Source organism: Hyla sarda, chromosome 1 (assembly GCF_029499605.1).
Source record: "Hyla sarda isolate aHylSar1 chromosome 1, aHylSar1.hap1, whole genome shotgun sequence".
NCBI lineage: Eukaryota > Metazoa > Chordata > Amphibia > Anura > Hylidae > Hyla > Hyla sarda.
In genome coordinates, this window is record NC_079189.1 from 514,218,541 (window position 1) to 514,234,911 (window position 16,371).

General features: G+C 42.1%; 1 protein-coding gene across 9 annotated transcripts in view; it reads left to right on the forward strand.

Annotated features, from left to right (window-relative positions):
* FAM172A (family with sequence similarity 172 member A) overlaps positions 1-16,371 on the forward strand; it is a 525,562-nt gene that overhangs the window by 210,595 nt on the left and 298,596 nt on the right. The gene's annotated exons all lie outside the window — the stretch shown is intronic.

Consider the following 16,371-nt stretch of genomic DNA (forward strand, 5'->3'; position numbering starts at 1 on the left):
GCACCATTTGGAACAGATAATTGTCTTAAGCTATAGTCAGAAACCTGTTTTTCCTTTATGAGATTCACAGGTCTCAGTCTCCCAGTTTATATCAGGATAGTTAAAGTCCCCCATTATTATCATGTCATTTTGATTTGCTGCCTTGTTTATTTGCCTCAATAATTGATCTTCTGGCTCTTATGTTTGGCTCATTATGTTTGGTGGCTTATTATTGGTGGTGACAGAGATTATTTACTGTAAGAGCAGTAAGACTGTGGAACTCTCTGCGACATGATATTGTGATACAGTTGGCTAAAAAAGAATATAGTCAGCCACCAATTGTGCAAGTTCTCCCACTTGAAAATATGAGAGAGGCCTGTACTTTTTATCATAGGTATACCTCAACTATGAGAGAAATAATGAGAAAAAAAAAAAATCACATTGATTTTTAAAGAATTTATTTGCAAATTATGGTGGAAAATAAGTATTTGGTCAATAACTAAAGTTAATCTCAATACTTTGTTATATACCCTTTGTTGGCAATGACAGAGGTCAAACGTTTTCTGTAAGTTTTCACAAGGTTTTCACACGCTGTTGCTGGTATTTTGGCCCATTCCTCCATGCAGATCTCCTCTAAAGCAATGATGTTTTGGGGCTGTCGCTGGGCAACATGGACTTTCAACTCCCTCCAAAGGTTTTCTATGGGGTTGAGATCTGGAGACTGGCTAGGCCACTCCAGGACCTTAACCCCTTAAGGACCCGGGCTTTTTCCGTTTTTTCATTTTCAATTTTTCCTCCTTAACTTTAAAAAATCATAACTCTTTAAAATTTTCACCTAAAATTCTATATGATGGCTTATTTTTTGCGTCACTAATTCTACTTTGTAATGACATTAGTCATTTTACCGAAAAATCTACGGTGAAGCGAGAAAAAAAATCAATGTGCAACAAAATTGATGAAAAAGCACTATTTTGTAAGTTTTAGGGGCTTCCGTTTTTATGCAGTACATTTTTCGGCAAAAATTATACCTTATCTTTATTCTGTAGGTCCATACAGTTAAAATGATACCCTACTTGTATAGGTTTAATTTTGTATTACTTCAGAAAAAAATCATGAATACATGCAGGGAAATTTATACGTTTAAAATGGTCGTCTTCTGACCACTATAACTTTTTTATTTTTCTGTTTTCAGGGCGCTATGAGGGCTCATTTTTTGCGCCATGATGTGAAGTTTTTAGCGGTACCATTTTTGTTCTGATCAGACTTTTTGATCACTTTTTATTCACTTTTTTGTGGTATAAAAAGTGATCAAAAATGCTCTATTTTGGACTTTGGAATTTTTTTGCGCGTACGCCATTGAACGTGCGGTTTAAAAAGTGGTATATTTTTATAATTCGGACATTTCCGCACGCGGCGATACCACATATGTTTATTTACACTGTGTTTTTTTTTATTCTTGGAAATGCCGGGTGGTTCAAACTTTTATTAGGGGAAGGGATAATTGAAAGGGTTAATGATTTTTTTTTACACTTTTCTTATGCAATATTATAGCTCCTATAGGGGGCTATAATATTGCATTAACTGATCTTAGGAATGGATCAATCAGTGTTTTCGGCGATTGAATGCTCAAGCCTGGATCTCAGGCTTGAAGCATTCATTCAGCGATTGGACAGCGCAGGAGAAGGTAAGAAGACCTCCTCCTGTGATACAACTGTTCGGGATGCTGCGATTATACCGCGGTGATCCCGAACAGCTCCCTGAGCTAGCCAGGCACTTTTACTTTCGTTTTTAGCCGCGCTGCTCAGCTTTGAGCGCGTGGCTAAAGGGTTAATAGCGCGCAGCACCGCGATCAGTGCCGTGCTCTATTAGAGGCGGGTCCCGGCTTCACTATGACGCCGGGCTTGCCGCGATATGATGCGGGGTCACCGTGTGACCCCGCGTTATATCGCAGGACCGGGACCCAGGACGTACCCATACGTCTTGGGTCCTTAAGAGGTTAAAATGCTTCTTACGAAGCCACTCCTTCGTTGCCCGGGCATTGTGTTTGAGATCATTGTCATGCTAAAAGACCCAGCCACGTTTCATCTTCAATGCCCTTGCTGATGGAAGGAGGTTATCACTCAAAATCTGACGATACATGGCCCCATTCACTCTTTCCTTTACACAGATCAGTCGCCCTTGTCCCTTAGCAGAAAACCAGCCCAAAAGCATAATGTTTCCACCCCCATGCTTCACAGTAGGTGTGGTGTTCTTTGGATGCAACTCAGCATTCTTTCTCCTCCAAACAGGACAAGTTGAGTTTTTACCAAAACTTTCTACTTTGGTTTCATCTGACCATATGACATTCTCCCAATAATCTTCTGGATCATCCAAATGCTCTTTAGCAAACTTCAAATGGGCCCAGATATGTACTGGTTTAAGCAGGAGGACACGTGTGGCACTGCATGATTTGAAGCCTTTGTTACTTTGGTCCCAGCTCTCTGCAGGTCATTCACTAGGTCATTCCCTCCGTGTGGTTCTGGGATTTTTGCTTACCGTTCTTGTGATCATGTCGAAATCTTGCATCTTGCCCCGATTGAGCGAGATTATCAGTGGTCTTTAATGTCTTCCATTTTCTAATAATTGCTCCCACAGTTGATTTCTTAACACCAAGCTGCTTGCCTATTGCAGGTTCAATCTTCCCAGCCTGGTGCAGGTCTACAATTTTGTTTCTGCTGTCCTTCGACAGCTCTTGGGTCTTGGCCATAGTGGAGTTGGTTGTGGACAGGTGTCTTTTATACAGATAACAAGTTCAAACAGGTGCCATTAATAAAGGTAATGAGTGGAGGACAGAGGAAACTCTTAACCCCTTAAGGACGCAGGACGTAAATGTACGTCCTGGTGAGGTGGTACTTAACGCACCAGGACGTACATTTACGTCCTGTGCATAACTGCGGGCATCGGAGCGATGCCCGTGTCATGCGCGGCTGATCCCGGCTGCTGATCGCAGCCAGGGACCCGCCGGCAATGGCCGACGCCCGCGATCTCGCGGGCATCCGCCATTAACCCCTCAGGTGCCGGGATCAATACAGATCCCGGCATCTGCGGCAGTGCGCGATTTGAATGAATGATCGGATCGCCCGCAGCGCTGCTGCGGGGATCCGATCATTCATAATGCCGCACGGAGGTCCCCTCACCTGCCTCCGTCCGGCTCCCGGCGTCTCCTGCTCTGGTCTGAGATCGAGCAGACCAGAGCAGAAGATGACCGAAAACACTGATCTGTTCTATGTCCTATACATAGAACAGATCAGTATTAGCAATCATGGTATTGCTATGAATAGTCCCCTATGGGGACTATTCAAGTGTAAAAAAAAAATGTAAAAGTAAAAAAAAAGTGAAAAATCCCCTCCCCCCTATTTTACCCCCAAAAAGCGTCAATTTTTTTTTTATATAGACATATTTGGTATCGCCGCGTGCGTAAATGTCCGAACTATTAAAATAAAATGTTAATGATCCCGTACGGTGAACGGCGTGAACGAAAAAAAAAAAACCCTTAAAGGGGTAGTCCAGTGGTGAAAAACTTATCCCCTATCCTAAGGATAGGGGATAAGTTTGAGATCGCGGGGGGTCCGACCGCTGGGGCCCCCTGCGATCTCTCTGTACGGGGCCCCGGCTCTCCGCCGAGATAGCGGGTGTCGACCCCCGCACGAGGCGGCGGCCGACACGCCCCCTCAATACATCTCTATGGCAGAGCCGGAGATTGCCGAAGGCAGCGCTTCGGCTCTGCCATAGAGTTGTATTGAGGGGGCGTGTCGGCCGCCGCCTCGTGCGGAGGTCGACACGCCCCCTTCCAGCGGGCTGTCGGGGATCCGTACAGGAGATCGCAGGGGGCCCCAGCGGTCGGACCCCCCGCGATCTGCAACTTATCCCCTATCCTTAGGATAGGGGATAAGTTGCTCACCACTGAATCACCACTGGACTACTCCTTTAAGGACTCAGACAATTTAATTTTTACGTTTTCATTTTTTCCTCCTCGCCTTCTAAAAATCATAACTCTTTTATATTTTCATCCACAGACTAGTATGAGGGCTTGTTTTTTGCGCGACCAGTTGTCCTTTGTAATGACATCACTCATTATATCGTAAAATGTATGGCGCAACCAAAAAACACTTTTTGTGGGGAAATTAAAACGAAAAACGCAATTTTGCTAATTTTGGAAGGTTTTGTTTTCACGCCGTACAATTTATGGTAAAAATGACATGTGTTCTTTATTCTGAGGGTCAATACGATTAAAATGATACCCATTATTATATATTTTTATATTATTGTTGCGCTTAAAAAAAATCACAAACTTTTTAACCAAATTAGTACGTTTATAATCCCTTTATTTTGATGACCTCTAACTTTTTTATTTTTCCGTAAAAGTGGCGGTATGAGGGCTCATTTTTTGCGCCATGATCTGTACTTTTTTTTGATACCACATTTGCATATAAAAAACTTTTAATACATTTTTTATAATTTTTTTTTTAATAAAATGTATTAAAAAAGTAGGAATTTTGGACTTTTTTTTTTTTTTCGTTCACACCGTTCACCGTACGGGATCATTAACATTTTATTTTAATAGTTCGGACATTTACCCACGCGGCGATACCAAATATGTCTATAAAAAATGTTTTTTACGCTTTTTGGGGGTAAAATAGGAAAAAACGGACGTTTAACTTTTTTATTGGGGGAGGGGATTTTTCACTTTTTTTTTACTTTTACATTTTTTAAAAATTTTTTTTTTAACTTGAATAGTCTCCATAGGGGACTATTCATAGCAATACCATGATTGCTAATACTGATCTGTTCTATGTATAGGACATAGAACAGATCAGTATTATCGGTCATCTCCTGCTCTGGTCTGCTCGATCACAGACCAGAGCAGGAGACGCCGGGAGCCGTACGGAGGAAGGAGAGGGGACCTCCGTCCGGCGTTCTGAATGATCGGATCCCCGCAGCAGCGCTGCGGGCGATCCGATCGTTCATTTAAATCGCGAACTGCCACAGATGCCGCGATCTGTATTGATCATCACCTGAGGGGTTAATGGCGGACGCCCGCGAGATTGCGGGCGTCGGCCATTGCCGGCGGGTCCCTGGCTGCGATCAGCAGCCGGGATCAGCCGCGCATGACACGGGCATCGCTCCGATGCCCGCGGTTATGCACAGGACGTAAATGTACGTCCTGGTGCGTTAAGTACCACCTCACCAGGACGTACATTTACGTCCTGCGTCCTTAAGGGGTTAAGGCCAAAATTGGCTGAGTCCTTAAGGGGTTAAGGACTCAATTTGGGCCTTAAAGGGGTACTCCAGTGGAATTTTTTTTTAATCAACTGGTGCCAGAAAGTTAAACAGATTTGTAATTCACTTCTATAAAAACATTTTTACCCTTCCAGTACTTTTTAGCAGCTGTATGCTACAGAGAAAATTCTATATTTTTTTAATTTCTTCCTTTTCTTGTCCACAGTGCTCTCCGCTGACACCCCTGTCCGTGTCAGGAACTGTCCAGAGCAGCATAGGTTTGCAATGGGGGTTTTCTCCTGCTCTGAATAGTTCCTGATACGGGCATCAGGTGTCAGCAGAGAGCACTGTGGACAAGACAAAAAAGAAATTCAAAAAGTATAGAATGTCCCTTGTAGCATACAACTGCTAAAAGGTACTGGAAGGGCAAATATTTTCATTTACAAATCTGTTTAACTTTCTGGCACCAGTTGATTTAAAAAAAAAAAAAAAAGTTTTCCACTGGAGTACCTCCTTTTTCTTTTTACGTTTTTGTTTTTTTCCTCCTTGCCTTCTAAAAAGCATAACTCTTTTAAATTTTCATCCACAGACTAGTATGAGGGCTTGTTTTTTGTGTGAACAGTTGTCCTTTGTAATGACATTGCTCATTTTCCATAAAATGTATGGCACAGCAAGAAAAAAAATTTGTGCGGGGAAATTGATAAGAAAACCGCAATTTAGCAAATTGTTTCATTTTCATGCTGTACACTTTACGGTAAAATAGACATGTTTTCTTTATTCTGTGGGTCAGTACGATTAAAATGATAGCCATGATTACATATTTTTCTAATATTATACCACTTATAAAAACTCTTTTTAACCAAATTAGTGCGTTTAAAATCCCTCTATTTTGCTTGCCTATAACTTTTTCATTTTTGCGTATAAGCGGCAGTATGAGGGCTAATTTTTTGTGCCGTGAGCTGTAATTTTTTTTGATACTACATTTGAATATATAAAATATTATTATTATTTAATACATTTTTTATCAATTTTTGGAGGAATAAAATGTTATAAAAAAGCACCAATTTTGGACTTCACCATATGGGATAATTGACATTATATTTTAATAGATCGGATATTTATGCACGCGGCGATAACAAAAATGTTTATTAAAATAAATGTTTTACACTTTTTGGGGGGTAAAATGGGGAAAAATGGTCAATGAAAATTTTTATTGGGGGAGGGGATTTTTCAATTATTTTTTACTTTTATTTTTTAATTTTTTAACTTTTATTTTTACACTTTAATAGTCCCCATAGGGGACTATTTGATTGCTTATACTGTTCAGTGCTATGCATAGGGCATAGCACTGATCAGTGTTATCAGCTATCTTCCGCTCTGGTCTGCTCGATCTCAGACTAGAGCTGAAGACGCCAGGAGACGGACGGAGGCAGGTGAGGGGACCTCTGTCCGCCATTACAGATGATCGGATTGTCCACGGTAAGTACCGCACTTTTGCAGATGCCGTGATCTGTATTGATCATGGCATTTGAGGGGTTAATGGCGGACATCCGCGTGATCGCGGATGTTGGCCATTACCAGCAGGTCCCTGGCTGCTATCAGCAGCCGGTACCTGCCACGCATGACGCGGTTATGTATAGGATGTAAATGTACATCCTGGTGCGTTAAGTACCACCTCACCAGGACGTACATTTACGTCCTGCGACATTAAGGGGTTAAAGTGGTATTCTGCCCCTAGACATTTTATCCCCTATCCAAAGGATAGGGGATAAGATGTCAGATTGCCGCGGTCCCGCTGCTGGGGACCCCCGGGATCCTCGCTGCGGCACCGCGCTATCATTACAGCACAGAGCAAGTTCGCTCTGTGCGTAATGACGGGCGATACAGGGGACGGAGCCGCGTGACGTCATGGCGCCGCCCCTCGTGACATCACGGCCCGTCCCCTTAATGCAAGTCTATGGGAGGGGGCGTGACGACCGCCACGCCCCCTCCCATAGACTTGTATTGAAAGGTGCGGGCCGTGACATCACGAGGGGCGGAGCCGTGACGTAACGATGCTCCGGCCCCTGTACCGCCCATCATTACGTGCAGAGCAAACTCGCTCTGTGCTGTAATGATAGCGCGGTGCCGCAGCGGGGATCCCAGGGGTCCCCAGCAGCGGCACCGTGGCGATCTGACATCTTATCCCCTATCCTTTGGATAGGGGATAAAATGTCTAGGGGAGGAATACCCCTTTAAAGAAGAAGTTACAGGTCTGTGAGAGCCAGAAAACTTGCTGACCAAATACTTATTTTTTTTTCTCATTATGTCTTTCATTGTTGAGGTATCCCTATGATGAAAATTACAGGTCTCTCTCATCTTTTTAAGTGGGAGAACCTGTACAGTTGTTGGCTGACTAAATACTTTTTTGCCCCACTGTATCTGACTTAATAAACAAGTTCAAGGGGGACCTGGATGTTTTTCTAGAGAGTAATAACATTAGAGGTTATGGATACTTGATTTATGGGGATAGAACCTTGATCCAGTGATTGCCATATTGGGATCGGGAAATAATTTGTCATGGGGCAGTTGGCATCAGCCTCATGGCAGGTTTTTGCCTTTCGCTGGATCAACAGTAGGTTTTAGGTTGAACTCGGTGGACTCTTGTCTTTTTTCAACCTTATAAACTATGATACTATGTAACATTTGAGCCAGTCATATGTTATTCTTTGCATTTCCCCATCATACTGTTTAACTTTGTACTTTGGGTGCATGAGCAACTAAATCTGATCCTCCTCTGTCTTTTACTGACTTTTTTTATACCAGAAGGATTTTGTGGTAACTGAGGAGGATTCTGAACAAACTATAGAGCACCTGCATGCAAGGATAGTGGGGAGATGCCACTTTTAGAAATAATCACTCAACACTTGGACTAATCTGAATAGTTTTCACAGTATAAGGGTGCACTCGACCTCCCAAAAATCACAGAAGGTCACTTAAAGCGTACCCGTCAGATCCAACAAAAAACTTTTTTATATATATATATCACTTAGTACCTAATCCTGACCATGTACACCAAATTTTTATTTTATTTATTTTTAATTTATTTATTTTATTACACTTTTAATTTAGCTCACTAGTCTGAATTCCTCTCAAAGGGAGGGGCGTGGCCTCACTGTGCAGGTCTCCGCCCCCTCCCTCAGTTTGCTGTCTGCTCACATCTCCCCTAGCATTAGCAAAACTACAAGTCCCAGCTTGTCCTCACTGACAGTAGCAGGACACAAGCTGACAGTGGGAGGATTTTTCCTCCAGCTGTGAGCCCTGTGCTTACAGCTGTCAATCAAGGAAGTGTGTCCATGACATAGATGATGACGCATGGACACAGTAGGACTAGTATGTGTCCAAGCAGGCAGGGGGGCAGTTGTTTGACTGGCTTTTTCAGTATTTCTAATGAAACAATTGCAAAACCTATTGGTTTTGTATGCTTAACAACATGTCAAATGTTTTTGTATCTGACAGTGCCCATTTAAGTAAAAAAAGATTAAAGTATTTGGATTGTCAGGCTTTAATGTGCAATGTCCATCCAAGGAAATGTGCAACACGTTATTGACAATGTACCGTCAGAGCCTTCATCAGACAAACAGACAAGTACATGGTGCTGCATGGACTACACTGTGATAAACATTTTTTTTGTGGAGTTTTGCCTATTCTTTGCACAAAATCGCAAGGTGAGTGTACTCCAAGGGGGGCCTTATTGGTCTTTTTGTAGTTTTATTCTGGTGTATGGTGATAATACAAGACAAAGCGCAACCTTTTTCTCTTCTCATGTTTCACTTTCTAAAATAAGATACTTTACACATTTTCTATGTGTCTATATACTACCTACTACTGAGAAGTAAGATAGTACCAGGTTCAGCTTAACATAAAATATAATTTACCACTTCTGGTAGCTATTCTTCAGCTTTATTATGTGTCTCTCTTGACCTGTAGGTTGGGAAACTGGCTTATCTTGTTGTTGAACAATCCTATTAATGCCTTAAATGTTTGTGATCCAGTCCTTTTTTGTGGGGGGGGGGGGGGGGGTTGTCATCCTTTCATCTATATACCCTTGGTTATCCATCTAAAAGTAGCTTATATGAGTCTACAAGTATTGTCTTTTTTGTCAACACTTGATCTGTCCTGTGTCACCTACAAGAAGTGATTTGTAGGAGGTCCATAATTAGCTTAAAATGACTTTTATAGGGGTACATAGACACGTTACAGAAGTATAATGTAGAGAAATATGACTAGGACAGAAAAAGAAGTTAAAATAATTTAAAAGTGTGTTGGGAATTTCTTTGCAGTCGTATTTCTTATAAAGCACAATAAAAGGAGACATTTCTGAGAAATGAAAACTTGTAAAGCATTTTTTTGTGACTTGGTTCACAGAAAGTATTCATGACTCTGTTAAGGACTGCCAAAGAGATTTTAGCAAAAATTTTACAATCTCCTCCAGAGATTTTATGCTTTGTAGGGAAGAAGAAAAAAAGCTTACGCTATAGTTGCTTTTAGCAGACGTGAGATCATATTGAGCAAAAGCTGCTTTAGTTTTATAGATGATTTCTTCTACTTCAGACCAAAGCCAGCAGCCGCACCGCAAGAAGTCCAATGTCTGTTATAAAATATTTGCGTGCCAATAATGTGCAGTGTAAATAATCACAGGAAATCGTTACGACTTCTCTATTTACTCCTTGCACAGCAAGACCTCTACACTGCTTAAAATCCCATAGAAAAGGAACCGTTTTATATTGATTTTTTACTGCAATTATTTGGAAATCAGAATGCTGTATTTCTTAAACCATAGATAAAAAAGTATTGACATTGCATCATTGTAAAATTGGACAAATGAGTTAGGTAATGATCAGTGACCAGATGATAAATTTCCTCATTTAGAAGTTATACATTTGTGTTTGTCTGTTTCATTTTTCATATGTGCTAGGCACAGTGAAAATACTTTTTTTTTACTAAATACACTGGGTGATATTATGACATCTCCTTGAGTTACAGTGCGTGATATTAAAGCACAGTTCTTCCACTGCTTCATTTAGAATTCTACTGGCTGCTAAGACAAAATCTCCCAGCAGTCCCTGTTTCATTTAGGGAAAGCAAGACTATAGTGGATAATTTTCTTGCTCTGTTAAGGAGGTATGTCCGTGAACTAAGATGTATTTTTTGTAGTGTCCAGCAGAATTGTGGTTGCAGTTCTGGGCTATAATTCAAGATCAGTAGTATGGGCCCTTCAACACAGGCCAGTGGGGAGCAGCAATCGAGTGCTGTTCGGCACCTGTTTGCGGACCCTTTTCAAAGCTCAGTCATCTATGTGGCCATTCAATCCCAACATCATCAACCACACATCCACTGTTTAGAGAGGGATATGTGTGGCCGACAAAGATGGTTCACTGTCTGCACTTTTGTCAGCTGATGGCTGGCTGTTTTTGCATCATCTCATTGCCCCTTGTAGTAGGCCCTTTTGCAGTAGAAGCATTTAAATCAGTGTGTTGAAGGGAAATGGTATCACAGTACAAGTGTTCAATGAAAAGAAATACAGCTAAGTCTGTGGCATCAAAACCCATATGACAGGACTGTGATATAAAGCCCTCACAGCCTACATCCAAGGGGTACCTGAGTGAGTGGTCCAGTATTGAACAGTGGTATTTACTTATTAATGGCATGGTGATTGATGAGTCTGCTTATGATATCATGTTATCTCCTTTATGTTTTTTGTTATTATGATCCTGTTTTTTCCCCTGTGATGAACACTGCTATCACTTGGTGCTGAAACGCCTTGGAATATGGTATACTATAACAATAATTTTTCTTAAGTCAAGACTTTTTTGCTTAGGGTGTGAATTTGACTTTTTGAATTTAATGTCTAGACGCCTCTAGTGTGTATAAGTAACCACTTGCTGTATGCAGTTGTGGCACAGTTGTGTTGAGCTTGTGATTTATTTGCCATATTCTTGCCAAATTGAGGATATCTCTTGAAGGGGCATACAGTCATTTTATTAGTTCCTTTTGGTCCAGTTGATTTGGAATTTCAAACAAACTACCACCTTATATGGGAATTTGACCCTCTGAAAATTTGAGTCACTGTAATTAAAGGAATCACTGAAAGGGAAGCACTACATTTACCCATTAGCACCACTTAAATTTACGTTCACGCAGTGTATTTTGAGGCTAAAAATAAGGGCTAACTGATAAATCTAGGCCAATGTAGTGTTATGACCTGTAAGTAAGTAAAATCGTATTATCATCCTTATGAATGCTCCAACATTTAGAAGAAAAGTTTTTATGTGAAGGAAAGCGTCTGTTTTAAATTTTTAATAAGTTTTTTATTTCTATTACTAGCACAAAACGATGCAAAAATATTTCAAATTATGTCCTCTTTCTGTTACTGTCATTACTACACTGCTCAAAAAAATAAAGGGAACACTTAAACAACACAATGTAACTCCAAGTCAATCACACTTCTGTGAAATCACACTGTCCACTCAGGAAGCAACACTGATTGACAATCAATTTCACATGCTGTTGTGCAAATGGGACAGACAACAGGTGGAAATTATAGGCAAATTAGCAAGACACCCCCAATAAAGGAGTGGTTCGGCAGGTGGTGACCATAGACCACTTTACAGTTCCTATGCTTCCTGGATGATGTTTTGGTCACTTTTGAATGCTGGCGGTGCTTTCACTCTAGTGGTAGCATGAGACGGAGTCTACAACCCACACAAGTGGCTCAGGTAGTGCAGCTCATACTGGATGGCACATCAATGCTAGCTGTGGCAAGATGGTTTGCTGTGTCTGTCAGCGCATGGAGGCGCTACCAGGAGACAGGCCAGTACATCAGGAGACGTGGAGGAGGCCGTAGGAGGGAAACAACCCAGCAGCAAGATCGCTACTTCCACCTTTGTGCAAGAGCATGAGGAGCACTGCCAGAGCCCTGCAAAATGACCTCCAGCAGGCCACAAATGTGCATGTGTCCACTCAAATGGTCAGAAGCAGACTCCGTGAGGGTGGTATGAGGGGCCGACATCCACAGGTGAGGTTGTGCTTACAGCCAACACTGTGCAGGACATTTGTCATTTGCCAGCGAACACCAAGATTGGCAAATACGCTACTGACACCCTGTGCTCTTCACAGATGAAAGCAGGTTCACACTGAGCACATGTGACAGACATGACAGAGTCTGTAGATGACATGGAGAACGTTTTGCTGCCTGCAACATCCTCCAGCATGACCTGCTTGGCAGTGGGTCTGTAATGGTGTGGGATGGCATTTCTTTGGGGGGGGGGGGGGGCGCACAGCCCTCCATGTGCTTGCCAGAGGTAGCCTTACCACCGAGATCCTCAGACCCCTTGTGAGACCATATGCTGGTTCGGTTGGCCCTGGGTTCCTCCTAATCCAAGACAATGCTAGACCTCATGCGGCTGGAGTGTGTCAGCAGTTCCTGCAAGAGGAAGGCATTGATTGCTATGGACTGGCCCGCCCGTTCCCCAGACCTGAATCTGATTTGAGCACATCTGAGACATCATGTCTCGCTCCATCCACCAACGCCACGTTGCACCACAGATTGTCCAGCAGTCACCTCATCAGGAGCATGCCCAGGCATTATAGGGAGGTCATACGGGCACGTGGAGGCCACACACAGTACTGAGCCTCATTTTGACTTGTTTCAAGGACATAACATCAAAGTTGGATCAGCCTGTAGTGTGGTTTTTCACTTTGATTTTGAGTGTGACTCCATATCCAGACCTCCATGGGTTGATAAATTTGATTTCCATTAATAATTTTTTTGTGATTTTGTTGTCAGCACATTAAACTATGTAAAGACAAAATTATATCAGACAATTAGTTTATTTATTCAGATCTAGGATGTGTTATCTTAGTGATCCCTTTATTTTTTTGAGCAGTGTATTTTGGGGTTGTATAAAAGGGCAAGGCCTTGGGTGTAGTATGTAAAAAACATAAAGAAACATGAGCGCTTCTATGTGTAGGATCATTAAGCACAAGGAAAAATCAAAAGAGGAGTATTACGCTCACCTTGTGTGGTTGTGCAAACCGAGGCACAACACTCAAGCGGGTATAATAGGGAATCGCACTATTCAAATGCTGGCTGACTGCTGCAGGTATCCCACGCCAGACTGGCGTGTCAAGGAAACTGGATCAAGCACACTTTTTTTTTCTGTGATTGTTCCTGCGCTGCCAGTTCTCCCAACAGGATAAAGTAGAAGCCAAAGGTATGTTCGTTTCCAAAATTTATTGAGAATTGGCAGCGCAGGAACAATCCCAGAAAAATCCAGTGTGCTTGATCCAGTTTCCTTGGGTGTAGTATGGGACATTTTTTCTTGTGTTTATTTATTTTTTATTTAATTTATTAACATTTTTATGTATTAAGGTCATAAAAGGCCTTTGGGGAAATTTTTTCACAAAAATATATATATTTTTTTATTGCTCGTTTTCCCTGTAACTGTGGCTTATATAATATCCCCAGTTACATGTAAATACAGCCTCTTGTCTGCAGAGCTGGTATGAGTTTGCTGAGATCCAGTAGCTCCTTGCCAATAGCCTCCATTGGCAAACATGTGACAGCCTAGTCCGGAAGCACTAATGCTTTCTGCTGATTGAGCACTATGTATACAGCAATTGGGTAGGGAGGGACAGTAATACACCATCCCTGCACTTGGTTGTTACCGACAGCTGATACTCCGCTCTAGCAGTGGCAAGATTTCCTTGCTGCTGGCACACTCTGCACAGCCATTTTAGAACGCCCATGCAGAGTTAATTGCTGACTATCTGAGCATTTAAAGTCTACAGGTCGTTGGAATTGACGTCAGTCCTAACCCTAGGACTACCAAGATGCCAAGATGAGGTGATGGTTTCATCTTTTTAGCTTAGTGGTAGCTACACGAGTTGTAAAGCCCCACCAAGATTATAGATATCACTGCATGTGTATATTATATATTGCAGTTCTGTACATTGTGTAGAACTGATTGGTGCAACTGTGCTTAACAGCTGATCCACGGGGGTGCTGTGTGCAGCTGTTGGAGGACCATCTAAAGGAAGACCCTTTTAATTCCAGTAGATACAACTTTGTCCTATGTCTTACTAGCTGAGTACCCAGCGTTGCCCGATTTTCCTTCCTAATCCTTGTTGGGGAGGAAAATAAACAAAGGAGGAAGCTTTTAACTTCACATCCCGTCCTTCATATTGTTGTCCTATCCCAACCCCATATCCCGACCTCCTATCCCGACCTCCTATCCCGTCATCCTATCTCAACCTCATATGCCATCCTTACATCTTGTCCTCATATCCCGACCTCTTATCCCATCCTCCTATCCCGTCCTCCTATCCCGTCCTCCTATCCCGTCCTCCTATCCCGTCCTTCTATCTCGACCTTCTATCCCGACCTCTTATCTCGTCCTCCTATCCCATCGTCCTATCCAGTCCTCCTATCCTATCCTCCTATCACGACCTCCTATCACGACCTCCTATCCCGTCCTCCTATCCCGTCCTCCTATCCTGTCCTCCTATATCGTCCTCCTATCCCGACCTCCTATCCCGACCTCCTATCCCGACCTCCTATCCCGACCTCCTATCCCGACCTCCTATCCTATCCTCCTATCCAGTCCATCTATCCCTACTTCCTATCTCGACCTCTTATCCCGACCTCCTATCCCATCCTCATATCTCGACTTCCTATCCCGTCCTCCTATCTCGACCTCCTACCCTGACCTCCTATCTTGACCTCCTAGCCCGTCCTCCTATCTCGACCTCCTATCACTACTTCCTTTCCCGTCCTCGTATCCCGTCCTTGTATACCGCCGTCCTATCCCGACCCGTAATATGTGTACCAGGTAGAGATGAGCGAACTTACAGTAAATTCGATTCGAAACTTCTCGGCTCGGCAGTTGCTGACTTATCCTGCATAAATTAGTTCAGCTTTCAGGTGCTCCGGTGGGCTGGAAAAGGTGGATACAGTCCTAGGAAAGAGTCTCCTAGGACTATATCCACATTTCCAGCCCACGGGAGCACCTGAAAGGTGAACTAATTTATGCAGGATAAGTCAGCAACTGCCGAGCCGAGAAGTTTGCGACGAGTCGAATTTACTGTAAATTCGCTCATCTCTAGTACCAGGTATTGAAATATCTCCAGCCGTACGGAAGTTATGTGGGAACATACATTTCCCATTCAGGATTAACTATCCTATATTTTAAGTGGACATATAAGTAACATGTGACCAAGTATTATCGAAATATCTCCAGCTGTTTGGAAGTTATGCATATATTTCCCATTGAATTGTATGGAACTAAACATAAACCCCGCCCCTGGCAAATGGGGGTGAGTAAGGGTTAAATCACCTATCCTATGTTTGTTGCTGACATATAAGTAACATGTTTCATATAAGCTAAGTTTCATGTTAATATCTTTAGCCATTTGAACGTGATGCTGGAACATACATACACACATATATACATACATACACACATATATACATACATACACACATATATACATACATACACACACACGTTGAGTTTTATACATATAGATAACAAGAAACACACCTTTGTGGTCATCACATGACTGGGATAGATTTTTATCCACTGGATGTAAATAGTGGAGATCCAGGAAACCAAAATGAATTGACAGAATGAATTGGAGAATTCTATAACTTTTAATTGTACAAAATGAAACATTTATTTGTTAAAACCAGACTACCACAGTATTGTAAGTATGTTGAGCTCCCTTGTTTTCAGATATTCAGGTTCGTAATGAATGCTTATTGATTAGCAGTGTAAAAGTAAAAGAAGCAGCATAAATATATATATACATATATATATATATATATATATCCTATAAATAGCATATACTTTCCCTATAAATCTTGTATTTAACTAGGAAATGAGGATGTGCACAATGTTCGTGTAAACCCATGACACAGAAATCAGTGATTTGCTATTTACATGGGTTTTTCCATTGATGCGTTTTAATGAGGTGTCTTCCGCTCTCCGATGACACTGTTACAGATCGGCAGAGTCCTCTTGAGAATGCTTCATGTTGTTGTTTAAACAAACTACAAGGAAGAGCAGGTCCCTGTGGGTGACACCTTTCATG